The sequence below is a fragment of the Chelon labrosus genome, assembly GCF_963514085.1.
Source record: "Chelon labrosus genome assembly, chromosome: 4".
NCBI classification, from domain to species: Eukaryota; Metazoa; Chordata; class Actinopteri; order Mugiliformes; family Mugilidae; genus Chelon; species Chelon labrosus.
In genome coordinates this window covers 15,706,844-15,720,709 of record NC_140340.1, presented here as the reverse complement: position 1 = coordinate 15,720,709, position 13,866 = coordinate 15,706,844, and the positions used below count along the sequence as shown (strand labels likewise).

At 41.7% G+C, this 13,866-nt stretch overlaps 1 protein-coding gene across 2 annotated transcripts in view; it reads right to left on the bottom strand.

Annotated features, from left to right (window-relative positions):
• Positions 1 to 13,866, bottom strand: part of tox2 (TOX high mobility group box family member 2) — an 89,890-nt gene that overhangs the window by 44,204 nt on the left and 31,820 nt on the right. The gene's annotated exons all lie outside the window — the stretch shown is intronic.

The window sequence follows — 13,866 nt, the reverse complement described above, 5'->3', positions numbered from 1 at the left end:
ACTTCTAGTGCAATGATTTCTGTCTGATAGCACTATTAGTTTGCCTGAGGAACAATCATTGTATTCTGCAATAAAAATGAAATCACTTTCTTTATTGCTCTTGGAAAATGATTTTACATGCTGTCCTAATCACACTGTGCTAGATGTGATGGTGTCTTCAAATGGGTTATTTTCGCACCTGCAAACCAGATCTTGATGGGCAAAACAGGGTAAGTAGAAAACAATTATACAGAATGTCAGAAAAGCAGAGTGGAGTCTGCAGCAGTGCTTTTTATGCACAATGGGAAGAAGTCTCTTAGGGCAGAGTGGTTACTCTTTGTGGTTAACAACTGGTCAGTTAAGCTGAGCACTGGAAACATGCACAGATCTGTGCAAATTAATCTCTGCATCACAAGAAATGAGAACTTCACAACCATACCAATTTTAGTTTAATTGACTTCTTCCTATCTAGAGTGTGTTCAAATTAATGATTTAGCCTTTGGGGAAATACAATTATTCACTTTCTTGCCTAGGATCAGACGGGAATATCAACAGCACTCTCGTGTCTGTACACCATATTAATATAAAATGTTTGGGCCAGCAGGTGATTAGCTTTACTTAGCCGAGCGGACTGGAAGAAGGAGGGAACGGCTTGACTGACTCCGTCCAAAGGTTAAAAAGAAATCTACAAATTCTCACGTTATCTTGTTTGTTTAATCGGAACACTAAACGGAAAAAGTAAAAACAAGAAGTTGCTGCTTTACTCTCATTTATGTGCCGTGTCTTTGCCAGGCACAGTACACTTCCTGGCTTCCTAGCAGTTCTGCGTCATGCTAAGCTAATCAAAGCTAACCAGCTGCTGGTTGTAAGCTTATAGCATACAGATAAAATTAGTTTCTTTTGTGTTATAAAAGTCGAATCTCATCCTCATGATTGAACTTTATTCAAGTGGGTACACTATGACGCTATATAAATAAACAAAGTGACGAGTGACCTTCGACCTCTGAGGTTCATTTGATAATTTCAAACACATAAATGGACAAAACCTCTGAAATAAGAATGAATAAAAAAATAGATTTGCAGTTAATGACGATTAAGATTTAGGACGAAAATGGAATTTACTATCTTAACCAAAAAAATAAAGTCAAAGGTAAGTTGAAGCTTATGTGCATATAAAATATTGGTCTCCTGTAAGCTGGCTCCAGTTATGCAGATCCTTTGCCAGAAGTCATAACGTGTTCAGTGTGAACATACAAGCAGTTGACATATGAGAAAAAGGGAGGTTTGTAAGAGAAGGGCGAGCATGTCGTGTCTCTCTGTGTTTGCTTTCCTGAGGCTTTGAGGTCATTAATCATAGCGGTCAAATCTACAGCAAAACAATTGAGCAAAGGAAAACACAGACAGAGAGGGAGGCGGGTGGGGTGGGGGTGGGGGGGTGGTGAAGGTGAGAGAGGTGGAAAGCTGCAGCGAGATGGAGGAGAGGGGGAGTCATGTCGAGCGAGGGAACGAGGGGCAGAAATTTTGATATAGAATGAGGCTTGAGAGGGAAAAGGGACAAGTAAGGCCGGTACAACTGACGCATTTGACACCAGGCTCCTGTTTGCATAGCAAAAATGCAAATACATGAGAGGGAGAGAGAGATTGAGAGGGAGAGAATAGGAGGGAGAAAATAAAGTGGGAGAGGCGCTATAAATAACTTTGTGTTTGCGTAAAGCCAAACCAATGTCAGTTTGATGCAGGAAGTGCGCCACAGTCATAGAGGTTAGAGAACAACAGTTGACTGGAACACATCGGTTTTTCAAAGCCTTCAAACACGGACTCACACCTTTGCGAGTTTATAAAGATACTTAATTTACACCATCAAACTTATATCACGTATAAAAAGTGCAAATAAATAGGCTCCAGGATGAATTATTACCTTAATGATCTTAGTGGCAAAAAGTCTGCATTCTAGATATGTTGATCGACTGTGATGAACATGCATGTTTGCTTTGTGTTGAGTGACACTGGACATGAGTGAGCTTTCAGAATTTCACTTTGGTTTTCTGCGTACCCTAACATCCAGTTTGTGTATCAGACTGAATATAAATCTGTGTTTCTATACTACTACTACTACTACATTTCAGTTCTGCAAGTATTTTGTGTTTAGATTGTATTTTAAGAGGCTGAAGGCTTCTCTATACTCTTTGGACAATAACTGCATTTTTTGATGAATTATATATGTATTATGCAATCATTTGTTGCCGTTTTGTGTGTTTTCAGAGAGGCCCTACTTCTTGGATGTTCTTCAGTGCACATGTATGAGACTGTCCCATCCAATCATGGAAAGTCCGATTCGGTGGTGGACAATCATGTTGTTACTCCAGCATCTGGAATAACTGCCTACGCTGCCACCACAAAAAAAGGAAGGCAGTAAACGTAATATACTGCTTGTCAATATTGGTTAAGTGTTTAAGAGTTGAAGAAATGTTTGCTGTGCCTCCCCTGACAATTAAGTTGCTAACATCTTCCTGTGATATCTAAATGCGTTGCACTGTAGTGGTTGGTGGGGTTGTGCTAGGAGATTTATTGTGAAAGCAGACCATGAAAGACCACGCTGAATGTTGCTAGTAGTTTAGCCTTCTGCTAACAATAGCTAAAGGCTCAAGGCTGTGTCCTTATGAGCCCAGAAGTTTGCAATGAAAGCAGGAAGATGATGCTGATGTTGCTGCTTTATTACCGCATGTTCATCAGGTGGGAGGGGCTTAAGACAAACAGGAAGTAACTGAGGGCGTGGACCTGTGAGTTGCACCTGCAATGTTTGTTTTGCATTTTGCATTTCTGCCAAGCCCAGCTTTAAGTAACTCAGCTAATTACATGTTGTATCATGGTAAAGTAAACCAAACCAGTAGTGCCAATTCCAGAACCAAAAGATGTCTGCCAATGCTGAGTATTAATTGGATGTCACTGCACTCTTTTATTGAAATCTAAAATCTGTAAGACATCTATGTAAAGTGGATTGCTTATATCTAGTCAAGACACAATAAAGCAAGGTTATTTTTCAGATCAGTTTTGTACCAATTCAATATTCCCACTATGACGGTTAGTTTGCATTCTGTGCTACAGCGCTGTTAACCTGCATTGATCTAGAGGAGAGGGTTTTCTCATAAGGTCGCGGTGAGCCCAGCTGTGCTTTACTGTACGTACTGAATACCAAATCACAGAACCGGTAACTGCAGCCCGGGATGTTTCAGATGTAAAGAACGACGAAGCAGGAGAGACGTGGTGAAGGGGACCTAACCCTCCTCTTAGTCTCTTTTCATGGTTGCAGCGTGCGCCTCCCTAGTTTTTCACCCCACCGTAACTAATCGCGTGTCAGTCAATGTGCCGATGGAAAGAGGCAGCAGTCAAAATACCTGTGTCAGGACTGTGGTCATTAGAGCATTCAGTGACTCACTGGCAGGCACACACACACACACACACACACACACATGAATGCACACATACAGACGTAACCAAAGCACGGAGAATGTGGGGGATGGTGCGCTATAATCAGATATAGATTGCATTTGTGTATGTGTGTGGATATCTCTGCTGCTCCATGCGCATTTCATCTTTATATATGTTACTAATGAGCGTGCATGTTTGCAGACTGTACATATAATTAGACCGTGCATGCCCAGGATCTGGATGCGTGCAGATTGCACACTGACCTAAGTGTTTGTGTAATGTATCCTGTCCAATAATACACACATTGATCCCAGCGCGATAAAGATAACAAAGTTAGACCCTCCATAATATTTATTTTCCCATAACAGACCTGCTCAGCCACGCCCGGTCATATAACTCCATGCAGATGAAATATGGTCTTCATTACCTTTAAACCTCAACACACAGAAACTAGTGAGGAGAAACAGAATTGCCCTTCTTTCTCGACTGAAAGAGCACGAAATGAATTGGAGCAGCTGAGATTTTTTTACATTACCATGACAAATACAACGAAATGGGGAGGAGAGAGCAAAAAGGAGAGGCAGAGAGTGAGAGAGAGAGAGAGACGGAGAGGGAGAGGGAGACACATGACGACAGACAGAAAAAGGGCAGACCAGACAGAAAGACCAGATTGTATGTTAAAAAAAATAAAAAAAACACACTCGACTGTAAGCCGTGAGCTGAGATGAGAAATAAAATAAGGCATTTAGCTGGGGATCATGTTAAACCATGCAAGTGAATGAGTCCCCAGAGAAGAGCGTTCCCTCTCTCGCTTATGATGGACTTAATTGCCTCTATCAGTGTTAAGATATAACATTCATCTCTGGTTTATTGCTCGGCTTTATGGTCTTGTCCATCACGCTGAGGGGCTTCGAGAGGCGGGCCACTCCTCAAACGGCAGCTTAAAATAACGTATAACAGATTACACGGCAACAAGGGGACGGGGAAAGAGAAAAGAAAAGAATAATTTATATTTGGAAAATGATAGCGTTTTAGAAGAAACGCCGGATGAGCAGATCTGGCGTGTGCGCGAGTCAGTGAAGCAGAATGGCTCTGACGATATGCTGGAAAGATTACTCTTCGGGTTTCTGGGTTTTTCAAAATGCACGGTTCATCGGGCCGAAGGCACACACATCTCCCCCACCTCTGACCCCCGAAAGCTCTGGGTAGGTGTAGGGTTTCAGAGGGCCACACAATTGTACCATTGTGCTCCTGTTAACACAATGAAAACAAAGCTAACACATCGCTGACATTCAACCCCACCACCGCACCCCACTCTGCCTAACCTTGACTTCCAACACAACTCAGGTGAAACACAGATATGGATAATCAAGCACTATAGCAATCTGACAGGAGGAGCCCAAAGCACACTTTTAGTTGTGTAGAGACAGATGCTTTGGCTTTTATCTGTTCTTGGACTCAACAATCAGGATTATTTATGATTCACTCAAAGCTTATCATGCTTCTGGAGCAACATGACATTGACATATTATTTCATTTCTTTAAGATGTGGTTTTGATCACCTAAAACGGGCTGCGTCTCATCGCGCGAGGGCTTGTGAAACCACGTCTGCTTGTTCCATTAAATCTATTAAATCCACTTGCATTATATCATAGTGCTTACCACACAATAGGGGCCTTTCAAGGGCAGTCCCAGAGGAAGCCAACAAAGGGCCCTCTCTTTCAGGGACTAGTCAAGTAATTCAGAAAGAGCCAAACACAATTTTTTTGTGTGTGGATCTTCACCAGACCCACAAGCCGCAATTTCACCAAGTCAAGAAAGAGGCTGTCAGAAAAGAAGAAGGGGAGCAGAAAGAGAGTGCAACAAGAAACCTGCTTTTACTCACAATTGCCTTATTTAAAAAGACACAGAGCCCGGTGGAGTTATTCCTTAAAATAGGGAGTCTCTTGGCCAGAAAAAGCACAGCCCTCAAAAGAAATGCTAGACAGTAATTTGAGAGAAAATGAGGGCTGATGATGTTCATCAACAGACCAGTTGAGACTTCTTTGCGAAGTCTATTGTTCTATTCACGGCGCAGGTAGTTTTTTTAGTTCTACTTGTGAGTCTCATTAACCTCATCACCACAAGCAGATGGATATTTTATCAAGCTGCCAAAACCAAAAAAATGATATTCTTTTTGTCCCAACAATTTAAAACTCTGGCTTTTTGAAATATCTGTGGCTGGCAACTGAGGTACAGTTAAGTTAAAGAGAAGTAGACTTAAGGTATGACTCTATTAGAAAAAGGCAACTGAAACACTTAAAGGTGAATGGATATTTTGGATACGTGTGTACACCCTTAACATCGAGCACCACTGCATCAATAGCACACTGTTTCCAGCACCGGTTCTAAACATCGGCGATAGGTGACTGGCAAGTGGCCATTTGCACATATTTTATGGTTACTAACTGTTAGACTATCCCCACCAGAGCAGACAACATTTCACATCTGAAACTATTATGTGTTAGTCAATCAGTGGATGATTATGATAAAGACAAACGCGTTTCCCAATCACCTTTGATTGTGGCAAAATATTGTGTAACAGGCATTTATCTGTATTTTCCGAAATTTTATTATAAATACAAAATGTGAATAGTGGCAAATAGCTCAATACTGATGATGTGCTGCATAATAAAAAAATAAAAATCTCTGAAAATTGTCAATTTCTCTCAGCCTGTGGTCCAAAACCTGGCCGGCGGGATGAATTTCCAAGGCGCAAAAATTACACAGAAGACATTTGCTGCAATTTTTCAATAAAAGTAGCTGCTATTCCTATTATTTCCACTAGGGGTCACACTGTTTTAGTAAGAGTATCGGACATAATAAATCACTAAAACTCCAGAACTAAACATCAGGTGGCAGCAATGTGCAGATTTTTTTTTTTTTTTCTGAATAAATTTCGGGTTGTTCATAAAATATTTTGTAACATTTACAGTATTTACACAATTAACATAAGTTTGACACCTCTGAAATAGATACTCTGCCTGCAAAACTTTGTTTGAGAGATCTAATCCAAGGAGTCATCCAGTCCAGCTCTCAGTCGAATCCACCCCTCGCTCCACCCCAGCTCCTCCTCTCATCAAAATATGGTCACAAACCAACGGGTGGCTTGTGGTTGTATCCATCTTTTATATACAGATTTAGAAGCTGTATTATAGTTTGTCTTCGCAGGGTATTCTATTAAAAAAAGCAAATTCTGAGAAAAAATTGTGCAGCCTTCACACTTTGAAAGGCTATGCTTTCTCTGAAACTGAAACCTTAAAAAGTGAAGCACCACCGACATATTTAAAAAAAAAAAAAAAAAGCTCACTCTGTATATTTTACAGAGTAACATTTACGACTTTGTCCAGTCAGTACACAATCGCCTGTCTTGCTTCATTCTGCCGCAGTGAAGCCGAAACTTCAGCTCTTCAGGAACTATTTTCCCAAGGAACCAACCTGGTGTGCACAAATACAGTAATTTGAAAACACACAATATTCACCACCAAGAAAGAAAAAAAATCCTTCGTTTCGTATTTGGGATCTTACCATGTATTTAAATCTAAATGCAGCATCCAGCACTGTCTGCTTCTGTCAATAGGGCTCAAAATAATTCACTGTTCTTTCATTCCGTGCCATGCTGACTCCACATCCAGCCTCTGCCACTAGCAATCGGGCAGAATTTTCTATTACCAATCTAATTGCACATTCCACCCTGACAAGAGCTCATTAAACCTTAATTATACACATGTTGTTTTCTACAAACATCTCCATTTGGGTCTCTCTGCCTTGTAATTGTTCAGCAGGGACAACCAGTTGAGATTTCGCAGATTGTGAGTGAATAAGAGAGAGAGTGAGAAAGAGAGAGGGAGGAAAAGAGAGGTAAAGGGAAGGAGAGAAAGAAAAAAAAATACCAGAGAGAGAGAGAGAGAGAGAGAGAGAGAGAGAGAAAGAGAGGAGTGTGTGGAAGTAGGTCATGCCTCTCCATAAACAAGGCATGGTTTCTAAAATAATATACCCATCCAGTGGAAGTAATGCCAAACAACTGAGCGAATGTGGAGCTCATGTAATATTTACAGAGCACTAATACATAGATGGCAGGTCTTTTTCTCAGTACCCCCCCCCCCCCCAAAAGCCAGAGGTTTCTTTTTTTTTTTTTTTCATCTGCTTTTTTTTCCCCCTCCTGCCATTTGAATTTCAGAGAAAGCCAACTACATTGATATATCTGGCAGGGAGGGGGATTGGCGAGTGTTAAGATGTTGAGTTTCCCTTGCTTACTTTCTTCCTCCCTTCTTTTCTGCCTCTCCTATCTGTTCCTTGCCCCCGCCACCACCACCACCAGCACTCTACATCGTTCTCTCCACATTGGCTTTGGCTGTGATGTTTTTCACACATTTGTTACATTTCAGCGAGGGAAAGTGGGCCTTAATCCAGACTCTTTGAGGCACGGGCGATGATATTACTGTGGAGAATCGGCCTTTTAAACACTTTTTTAAACCCCAGCTGGTGCTGTAAGGTCACCAGGCACTTGTTCGACGTTGAGCCCAGCATGATGCTTCTGGGCTCGGGACTAACTGGCTTTGTCGACTCCAGGCCAGGCTTTATGGGCTTTTGACAGCGCTTGGCAATGCTGCCGCAAGAAAGGAAAAGGTTGTGAAGGAGTGCCACTTCAGTGCGTTTACAGGTCCAAGTCCTGTGAGAAAAAAAATAAATAAATACTATCTGCTGATTATTGTGTTTGATATGCGAGAGCTTTCCTGCAGCCTACCTGATTTGGCATTTAAATGGGAACGACTGGTGCTTCCCTGGAAGCACTTGAACTTGTAAACATGGGCAGTGAATTAAAACCTAGTCCAGCTCCTCCAGGCACAAAAAATAATAGAATTTTTACTGTAGCAAAGCAAAGCCATTGTTAGTAGTCTCCATGGACTATAATACATTTTTCATCCATTCAGAAATCAGCAAAAGCGTTGACCCATGGGCTTCAGTATTCACAGCCTTCAACCTGCCCTACCGGATGGCGATACCAGGTCTAACTTACTAAACATTTACTGAGGTAAACAAGCTAAGTCTTACCCAGGCAAACTCAAAAAGAGCTCACTGATGCGGCTTCTTTTTGGATGAGCTAAAAAGTCGAGAACCAACCTGGCATATTATCCAGACATGATAATATCTATAACTTGTCTGTGTTACGATGCTCCGTCAACTTTCATATTCAACACACTGAGATACAGTAAAAGGGTGTATAAGTAGCTCAAATAATATTTACAGTGTATAATTAATATAATATGCTGCAAATAGCTTTTATGCTTATTTGCAGTTCATTTAGGCTAATAACGCTACCATGCAGGTGATCTTTCTTCCTGGCAAGCAGTCCATTAGTTAAAAAGTGGGTAAGACTTCAGTCTTTTGATCATTTCTTCGGTTGACTAACATCACGTGAGACAATTTAAACAATTCTTAAGTCCATATTTATATCTTCAAGCAGGTTGTAGTAATGGTGAGCAAAACTGCCATATATTTAGTAGTCCCATCTTCTATAATGTGATGATTTAATGATTTCTCTTCTTTATATGGTAGTAAAGTGAATATATTTAGATTTTGAACTATCATTCAAAAAACAATAATCACTTATCATTAGATACAACCCCACTTCAGCTTAATACATCTCTAATGTAATGACTTAAAGATGTTTTCAGTGCATTAGCCTTTGCATATTTTGATATAATTTTCCACATTGTGATATTTCCACCATGTATATACACGCATACAGTCCATACACTATGCTGATGTGCAGCTTTACCAATGCTCAGCCTCTATCACTAATTGGTATTATGTTTTCATATCATATTTACTTCAGGGACTCCTTAAAGTCAGATCCCTTTTTTTTTTTTCCAATCTGCGTTCGCTTCTATCACAGACACGTGGCATCACCGAAACTTAGCACCCAAAAAGCAATGAGTTTCCAGAGGCTGAGCCTCTCTTGTCGTCGCTGGGGACCTTCTCAGTCTGTCACTGTTGACACTTACTGTATGCATCATTGATACCCACCCAGCAGCAGAAAATAAATAGCCTTCCGTCAGATCGCTCCTGCCTTGCGATATACAATATTACAATTATCTTGTTGTACTTTTTTATTTATTTATTTGCAGCAGACACTTGTTTTGTGCCTCTGATTCGTTGGTTTGTTTATTCAGTTGGTTAGTTAAAATATTCCATTCTTAGCACAATTACAGTGAAGCATCACTCAGTCTAAGCAAACATCAAACCCGCCGTACTGTACGGTGTGATGTGAGCCATGTCAGGATAAACAAACATGACATATTAAGCAGAAAAAATGAGTCACTCTTATTATCCAACCAAAATAAATCAGGAAAACACTAATTATAACAACCTGTGCCTGATCCCGACTGATTCACCCCTGCTCCGGCTTTCTGTGTACGTACAGTGTGTGTGTGTGTGCATGTGTGTGTGTGTGCATGCGTGCTTTGCGTGCGCGTCTGTCACATTCTTCTCCTGCTGCTGCCTTAATAGGCAGTCTCTTAGATATTCGCTACAGAATAGCGCTCATGCAATATTAATATCACACCAAAATATGGAAGCCAGAGCCCCCACTCCATCGCTCACTCCCTACATAATTGACTATGCAAGGCTCCAAATCAGCTTGGAAAAAGAGAAAAAGACACAGAGAGACAAAGCAGGGGAGAGAGCTGGAGCAAGAGAGAGAAAGAGAGAGAGAGAGAGAGAAAGAGAGAGAGAGGGAGATGTAGAAGCCAGCCCTGAAACGATCCTGTCATCTCTGCGTTACAGCAGATTCTGAACCTTCACCCTATGTACCACTGTCAAGGCAGCGGAGCTAAAACAACAACAATAACAACAACTACAACGGTAGCTCGGCAGCTCAAACAGTCGGGCTCCCTGCAAAGATATATACGCAGACGCTAATCCAACCGGCGCTAAAACATCCCTCCACAACATCAGATTTAAGAGTTTTTTGAGCAACACGTTAAACTCAACGTCGCCTCGTGTCGCTGTATAGATTACTTGAGTTCCATCACAGGTGAGAACAGTACTTGAAGTTGAATTTACTTCCTAAACCTCACTGATCCTCATGTGGGTTAGTCATTGCAAACGCATGTTGTGCAGCCAAACACTGTTTTAAACCTGCAGAATTTTGAGTTAAACCTTAGCGAAGCAGGAGAAGTACTGTATGAAATGGTGCAGAAGAAACAGCTTTCTTGCAGTGCACATCCACAATATTCCCAAATGTTGTGATTTTTATGAATTCAGTGTAAAGATATCATATCCTGGGTTATATCCCTTATTAGCAGCTCATCTGTTCTTGTGAATGAACATTAACACGTACATGCCGCTTACACAATACACATTCCTGCCAATAGTTTTGCACTGTTCCATTAATCTATACGTGGTGGTGATGTGCCTCGGATTCTTAGAAATGCGCCTGAAGAGGCCTACAAACAAGTACGCAAGGATGTAAACGAAGCAAATGTTTTGGGATTTGTTTCATACAGAAAATGCATTCTACTTTCATTCTTTAACCTTGAGGACACACAATGTTTCAGTGAGAGACACTGAAACAGAATAACAACCCTTCAGGGCACGTTTATGGGGAAAAATAGTAGAAACAGAATACTGAGGTTAAAGCTGTGGCTCTGCAGCACGTCAGCTCAGTCCGACCTGCACTCAGGATGGTAGAACGCCGTCACCCCAACACCTTCCTGACGTCAGATAGAGAGAGTTTCTCTACAATGTTCCAAAAGTTGAGAATCTGACACTGACACCCGCTTTGAGCTGTCGTTGGACAGCTGTGCCGAAGGTGGGCGAGGAGGTGAACTTCTCTGTCTCGATGTGACTCGTCATTTGTTACACAACTATGTGTGACACTTTTAATGTGAACAACTGATTGCGAAGGGTCTTCCCCGCTTTGAAACACAGTTAGACAGCACAATTAGTTTGAAAAAGGACCATAACCCAGTTGTCAAAACCCCTGTGAAGATATCTCTAAATCCAGTGATTTGGTCGGTAAGAGGTGGATCATTTAAAACATTTCATCGCTCGTCCTTTTAGCAAATGCTCGTTTATAAGTGGACATTATGCAGTGTGCAAGTCTAGGAAAATCTGTATACGAGCCAAAGAGCACTGCTGCAATAAAGCGCGAACTCTGTTTCACAGAGGCGAGTCCATTCAAAGCCACTAATACGACAAAGACCCCCTCTATTCGAGTACACCCAGGGATCACTGCAGAGCACGGAGGGTCACGCCCTCTGCACTGAGCATTTCAAAAAAAATAAAAATAAATGAACTGCAGGCATTTAGGGCTGTAATAGATGTTGAAAGAAAGAAAAAGAAAAGGTTGCGGGGGCAGAGCCAGTGGTTGCAGGGAGGGGGGGAGGTGGGCAGTGCACCTTGACAGGAAGCATAGAGGTGAAGAGCAGGAGTTGGAGGTTAGTTTGACAGAGAGAAAGAAGTGGTGGTGGTGGTGGTGGGGGGGGGGGGGGCTGCGGAAGTGCCAAGCCCACTTTTAACTGAACCGAGGGTAGTGAGTGGTGGGGTGGGGGTGGGTGGGGGGGAGACAGAGATAGAGATCAGGGAAAAATAAAAGGGGTGTGCAGGGGAAGGAAGAGGGGAGGAAGGAGAGGATGGGTGAGAGGAGCAGGGGGTGAGAAGGGGGGGCAGGGACCTACTGCACCTTGACACTTGCTCTCACCGCAGCACCTGATAAGTGCAATGGAAAAACGTCTGGTTTCCTCCTGCATGTTAAGTGGTTTATATTCTCCTCCTCTCCATGCAGCCTGTAGCTACAGTCTGCTACTGTACTGACGCTACACCCAGGTAATAACAGACAAAAGGAAATGACAAGAAAACCAAGGCTGAGTGAGAGAGGGGGTGAGAAATGTCTCCTTTTTGCAATGTCTGTCAAATTCCGCTCCGCGCATGAGATGCGATCTTTAAATTGTAGAGCGAGCAGGTAATTCGGAAATGTTCTTTCCTTGCATTAATGTTTGTCCATAACTTCATTTTACAAACAACTTCTGCACCGAGATTTAGATGCAGAGTTTAATTTGCACAACAGAGGATCAGATGAAAGTGGTTATATATCTTTACTACCTCGCGCAAGTCCTGACAAGGAGCTCATTCCCATGATTTGTAAGTGGGTCTCTCCACTGAAAAGCATTAACAATATTCACTTTAGATAACGTATGATTCCAGGCCCTGGGAGAGGATGGGTTTCTTAGAAATGCTTTGTTAGCACTCCCCCCCCTTGATAAATGATTTAGGACATGTGGCCTGAGACATCAATACAATCTCTGTTGTAATTAAAAAAAAAGAAAAAAGGTGCGCACCAACAATATTACACAGCTTTCGCTTTGTCTGTCTGTCTCTCTCCCCACCTCCCTCCCTCCCTCCCTCCCTCACCCACTCTTCCTCTCACTGAGCCCCGGAGCAGTGAAGAGATAATTCAAAAAGCACTTGCATGGAGTGAAACATGAAAAAGGGAGACATATGAAATTAAATTCTCCCTTTTCGCTCTATTGTTCTTTCATTCTCTCTCTTTTGTTACATAAATGCATAAAAGCAAGGCAAGCTAGATTCTAATTATGATTTTCACAACACTAAAAGATTTTTTTTATTTAAAAAAAAAAAAAAAAAAAAAATGAAAGAAAGGTTTCACAAACAAAGTAGACTGACTGTTCCGGCACTTTGTCAAAGTCAAAGTACTGCAAGTGCTGCATCACTTAACTTCAATAAACTTAATCTTTTTCTTTTCCCAAGCGTCCTCGTGAACACTTATATAATACATTTTTAAAAAAAAAGGGAGCCTTTGATGTCCACATGCAACTGCTTCACAACAAAAGATACGTTAAAAAAAAAAAGGAAAAAATTGCCAAAACATTTTAATTTTCATACTTAATCAAGATTCGCTTAACCTGCTTTTTTTATCATCTAAAACAGGTTTGGAGCAGCAGCGTTTTATCCTTTGTTCTATATGAATAGAACGAGTGGAGCAAGAGGCGGTTGGTTGGCCTGTCACCTGCAGCAACACGCTTCTTTGAGAAGCTACCGGGGAGATACCACACAAACCACTAAGTCAGATGGGTGCTTTATTGGGAACTTTGCGGTGGCCAACGATGGTTTGGGGATAGGGGACTGAGCGGGCCTACCAGAGAGAGCGTGGCAGGAGGTATGGGGTGAATGCCGAGATAGTGGTGGAGAGTTGAATGTGGAATCAAAGGATGAGGAAGGGGTGGTTGAGGAGGATGATGAGTTCGAAGAAAGTTCAATTCAGAATTGTTGCTCGGCCGTGATTTGAGTCCAGAAGCCGCGCAGGTTTTTCAGGTGTTTCTATAAGTGGGCACTGTTCTGTCGTAGAATTTCAAAACAAAATCTTTAAGCCATGAAGAACCTCTTCTGAATCTG